Genomic DNA, 6172 nt, shown 5'->3' with positions numbered 1-6172 from the left:
GGTGCGGGTATACAATAGGCAGGCACCATCTCAGGTCTACAGAGCCATTAGGTGTAAGGGAAAGAGGGTCTCAAGCAAGCTCTGAGCTTTTTGCTAGCTAGTCTTTATACCTATCATGTTGCTTGAGATGGGAGCAAGGTTACCCTGGCTGCCTGGATGAGCTCCTATCAGCAGATTGCAGTCAGGCCCCAGGACAGAGGCATCTGCTGTGCACTGCAGGTACTTTCTGTGGATGGAACTGAGCCTGATGGCAGAAGCATCGGTGTCTCACCCCAAAGAATCCCACTAGCATCCAGCAATTGTGGAAAGTAGGAGTGGGCTGGATGCTGTACAATTTGAAATACCAGGTGGCATATCCATGGCTCATCCCATCACAAAGCAGCTCTGTGTGCATCTCTCCATCCAGCAAAGAATATGCCTGAGTTGTGTAACAGCACTTTAAACCATCTGTAACAAATTTGTCAGCTATGCTCAAGATACCTCACTCCTGCATTGTGACCCATGGGTTATGTTGTCAAGAAGTTGCTTTGTTTTTACAGAGAAAAATGGGTATTTGTAGGACTCCCGGGACTGAAAAATCAGATTATGCAGATAAAAGTGACCCTGCAGTCATTGCCTGTAGCCTCCCTTACACTAACTGATTTTGTTTCAAGTGATTCTTCTCATCCTCTAGCTTTTTAGCATGCACTGTTACCTCCAACCAGGTGAGACCCCTGCACAAGATGAAGAGAACAAATGTTTGAAGGGCAGGATGGATTCAGTACCACAAACTGAATTCAGCTTGCTTGTGCCTCTTGTGTCTTTCCATTGGTGCACTGCTCTTTCAAAACCAGAGCAGAAACGAAACAACATTAAAAGCCATTTTACAAGCTTTACATCATGGCTTATGTTTCTTTCGATAACATTCAATGTTTTAATCTTGCTCAGTGGCTGCCATTCAAAAGGATATATTTTAGGGGCAAGAAAAGGATTACATGGCTTCCTAGATGACCATTATGTTGCTGCCAAAAGGGATGCATTCAAGTCTTATGCACTTAGACCACTTCATTACACTGCTCCTGAGGAATATCCAGGTGCAGATAATTACCCTGTAATGACAATTCTAAAGTCAGCCAGTTTTGAAGGTGTTGAACTTAGAATGATTTATTTTGCCTTTCTTTGAACTCTTATGTGGATGCTATAACTGTTTGTATTCCTTAATGATAAGACACTCAAAGGGAAGTTCACAGGATTTATTAATGTGGTAATGAGGACAAGCATTAATGTGGTAACTATGGAAGATACATTCTGTTTGTTAACTGCAGGTATGCAAATATTGCAGATGTTATTTATGCAATTATCTGAATGCCAGCTGCAAAAAAAATAAGGACTTTGGCCTCCATTTTGACAATAAGAAGCTAGTAAAGATAGTTATTAAATGCTTGTCAAGCAGTTTTGGGAGGTATCTGCATTCTAACAACCTCCTAAATGACACTACTTGCAATTGCAATTTTCCACATAGGATTTTCCCCTATCTGGGCACTTAATTAAAGGGAATGAAGCACAGAGGGCTCAGTGCTACAAGCCACGTGGAACTGACCTTTGCAGAGGAGTTACTCATGATTCATTCTTGGTCAAGAAGGACCCTGTAATGCTCAGACTTTTGAACAAGCAAGATGATCCCTGACATCTATGACATTTTCCACTGTGCATGGCTGGAATCATCTCCAAAATGTCTCCATAGATTCCACTAATTGATGTTTTTGCCACTGGTTTATGTTTTATATGACTGTTTTGTTTTTCTTGGTCATAATCTGTGTATTAGGGCAAAATATTTCTGTGGGCTGCTAATGGCTCTTAAGTGTTATATAAAGGATTTCCAATACTTAGTGTATGTGATTTAGCTCAGCAAGAACTGAAATGCTTTGAGCAGGAGCTACTGAGAGGAGTTATGGAATGTCTGTGATCATCTGCTGACTCTTGTCCAAAATTGTTCAAGACCTGAAAGCTCAGGAAATACCCATACATTTTCTGTCATTGGGCATGGAAATAGCTAAATGTAAATGTTAATGAATGCAATTTGAAAAATAACATAGGTATATGTAATGAGTCTCACTACCTGTTAATCAGAAGAGCTTTCACTTTTGAGCCTCTTTAGAAGGGAAAACAGAACAACTCTGTTCATAAATGATCTACATCTGAATGAATCATAGACTCAACCACGTTGGAAGAGACCTCCAAGATCATCCAGTCCAACCTATCCCCCAGCCCTAGCCAGTCAACTAGACCATGGCACTAAGTGCCTCATTCATGCTTTTCTTGAACACCTCCAGGGACGGTGACTCCACCACCTCCCTGGGCAGCCCATTCCAATGGCAAATCACTCTCTCTGGGAAGAACTTCCTCCTAACATCCAGCCTATACTTTCCCCAGCACAACTTGAGATTGTGTCCCCCTGTTCTGTTGCTGGTTGCCTGGAAGAAGCAGCCACCCCCCACCTGGCTACAATGTCCCTTCAGGTAGTTGTAGACAGCAATGAGGTCCCCCTTGAGCCTCCTCTTCTCCAGGCTAAACAACCCCAGCTCCCTCAGCCTCTCCTCATAGGGTTTGTGTTCCAGGCCTCTCACCAGCTTTGTTGCCCTTCTCTGGACACCTTCCAGCACCTCAATATCTCTCCTGAATTGAGGAGCCCAGAACTGGACACAGTACTCAAGGTGTGCCCTGACCAGTGTTGAGTACAGGGGAAGAATAACCTCCCTTGTCCTACTGGCCACACTGTTCCTGATGCAGGCCAGGATGCCACTGGCTCTCTTGGCCACCTGGGCACGCTGTATTTTGAAATCAGTTGTGAATTTACTCCTTAGGTTAGTTCGCATTTTCCTTCATCTTTAAAATTAAATGGGAAAAGAAGCCTAGTTACCAGGAAGGTGGTATGCAACTGAAATACATAGCATAATTCTGTGTGATAGAGACAGAGCTTGGTAATGTGGGAAGGCTAGTTGCATTATCTTTAATTTATGCTAAATGGAAAGCACTTTCATTTTTATAGTACCTTGAAACTTAACAACACTCTGGAATAGAGAAACCTGCAGTTAAATCAGTTTGCTTTTTCAGAAGAAACCACTAAGACAACAAGCAAACTAACAAACAAGCCCCCCCCCCCAAAAAAAAAAACCCAACAAACCCAACCAAACAAAAAAAAACCCCAATCCCATTCCTTTACATTTAAAAGGTATCTGGTTAAGACAAAATGGAAAAAATCTGTTTAATGAAATTCAGGCTGAATTATCCTTTTAGGTTCACAATTTTCTGTGCCACATTCAGCAGTCAAAAGAATTGCTATTGTGTTGGTTATGGAAAGCTTGCTAGCCATTCAGAGCTTGATACTCAGCAAATGTGGTCCAAGTCATTCAGTATGCCAAAAAGGCTTTCTCTTCCTCCGAATTGAAGGGCTTTTTCCCCTTCAATACCGCCCCTTCTCCAAAAGTCTTTCTACCCTGTAACTTGTGTTCTGTAAAGCTTCTGCAATGTTTCTCATCCAGAGGGAGTTATTATAATGTTGTCTACATTCAACCAACATCTATCTTGGATTAAAATAAAATATAAATATCTGAAGCACAAATATAAAGGAGGAGGACCAGGACCCTCTCCTGCACCACGGTGGTGTTTGAAACAGAGCAACACAAGCAGCTCAGGCAAGAGTAATGCCACAAGCTATGACTAGCAACAAACTCAGAATTATCCACAGGATCTTAACCTAGAACTGTGAAGGAGGTGATAACTTTTTTTCTATCCAGTTAGTCAAATACTTCTGAACTACTATTTTGCTTCAGAGAAAAAAAACCCAAAACGTTCTTGGTTCTCATAAAATTATTTTTGATTCCCTGCTATCTTATGTGCTCTACCTTCCATGCATAAGTATATAGCAGGTGGAGGCTGTTTCAGAGGTAGCAAATAGGGGCATTAGCTGCTTGTAATGACTCATGGTAGAGACCTGAGTTACTCACAAAATAGTCCTTAGGCACATCAGTGTGTTCTTTCTCAGCTCCCTTTAGAAACAAGAAAGCGTCACTGTGTTGTAGCAAGAGTGGAGGAGCAATTGTGAAAGATGAAGCACTCCCAACGTCAAGCTGTGCATGCTGTATCACAGAGTCAGCTGAAACTAGAAGTTGCAGATTTGGGTTTTTTTTTAATTCAGAAAAGCATAGTACTTCCCCTGGAGGCCCATTCTTAGGCGATTGCTTTTCCATGGCTTAGTCATCCAGCAACAAATGAGGTGCCTGCAAGATGTGTTTTGACAGGTGCTGCTGAGCTGTTTAGTTGAGGCAGTTTCAAGTCATCATGTCTGCTATTTGCCTTTAGTGGTTCTGGAATGGAACTCTTCTACTGAATTACTTAGTATAGTACAGTCAGAAATAACTGCTTTATGCTTACAACAGGCAGAGGTGCAAAAGCTATTAAGTACCCAGAGCATCTGACTAACTACCTGGTAAAAACGCACCACAGATCTTCAAGCTTTCTTGAAGAAAGAACTCATGGAGATAAACTATTCATAGAAGAGATTTTTCTTTTCCACTTGCAGTAATATTCTCCTTGCACATCTTGTGCCTGTTGCCTTTCTAGAAAGTGAGCTTTGAGTGATGTCTTTGAATGAATTTTAAAAGGCTGCCTTGTCCTTCTGTAAATTTGTAGAGCAGAAAGAAGGTGAATGGTTGAAATGCTGGCATAAATACTTCTCCCTTTACAGCTCACTCCAACATAGCAACCTGCTGGAGAGCAACCAATAAAGAGGTCTTGGCCTCAGCACCTACACGAATTGAACCAACTCATTAAGGAGCAGTGGCTTCCGCTTTCCCCAGATTCATCTCTTTCCGTAACTTCCAGCATGAAGTGAGAATCTTTCCCTAAATCACAACAGTGGAAAAATGTGCCTTTTCAGTCAACAGGGTTAGGAGATGGTAGTTCAGATACTTGAGAGGTTGTGAGGATGATATACAGCCACAATCAGTGGCATATTCCATGTCCATGTAAGAAGAGTACTTATTTACTTCGTGATGTTTGATACCAAAGAGTATGTGTTGCTTCTTGAAGCCCCCTAGAAAACCCAGGCTGAAATGGCGAGAACACAGTAAACCACAGACTCATAAAATGGGAAGGGGGTGGAAGAGACCCCTAGGTATCTTTTAGTCCAAATACCCTTGTTGAACTATTATGTTCCCCTTGAGCCTGTCCAGGACCCACTGAATAGCAGCACAGCCTTCCAGTGTGGCAGCTGCTCCTTTCATTTTTGCATCATCAATGGACAGTCAGAGGTCTCAGTTTAAGGAAATGTAGCCAAATGTAAGCAAGATGGCAAGAGCTGAATTCCTCAAGTGTTAAAGTGAAGAGAAATGAAGCAACTGAAACCATTTAGAGAAGTATATACTTAACACCACATGGCCTTAATGTTTTTAAGTCATTTTAAATGCTTTCTGCATCAAGTTCTGTTTATTTGACAGTGTGTAGTAGTGTGATGAATTGAACTGTTGCCTCAGTCCTGGCAGAAGTTATTTGCAAATCTGTTGCTGTTTACCTGTATGTACTGATCTGTAGACAAGCAAACTTCTGCTACCATTTCTTTATTTATATACAAATACTCTGGAACTAACCAAAACTGCTGGCAATTCAAGACAAAGGGTGGTTTCTGGGAATAGTCCCTCTCCCAGGCTAATGCACTAGTTAACTGAGAGAGACTTAGGGAGGCTGACAATCTAACAAGTGACATCCTAATCAGAAAGACACCTGTCCCTGTTTTTTGAGGGGGAAAATCAATTAAACAAAACAAACCCCCAACAAACCAACCCAAAACACACCACCACCACAAACCAAAAACTAAGCAACAAAAAGCCCCAAACACAAAAGCAAAACCAGAAAATACCTCAACACAAGTTTCAGCAGCAGTTGCCTACTAGGAACACAAATCCTATGAGAGGCTGAGGGAGCTGGGGTTGTTTAGCCTAGAGAAGAGGAGGCTCAGGGGTGACCTCATTGCTGTCTACAACTACCTGAAGGGACATTGTAGCCAGGTGGAGGTTGGTCTCTTCTCCCAGGCAACCAGCAACAGAACAAGGGGACACAGTCTCAAGTTGTGCCGGGAGAAGTATAGGCTGGATGTTAGGAGGAAGTTCTTGCCAGAGAGAGTGACTGGCATTGG

The sequence above is a fragment of the Pogoniulus pusillus genome, chromosome 6 (assembly GCF_015220805.1).
Source record: "Pogoniulus pusillus isolate bPogPus1 chromosome 6, bPogPus1.pri, whole genome shotgun sequence".
Taxonomy (NCBI): Eukaryota; Metazoa; Chordata; class Aves; order Piciformes; family Lybiidae; genus Pogoniulus; species Pogoniulus pusillus.
Note: the sequence above shows the minus strand (reverse complement) of the source record.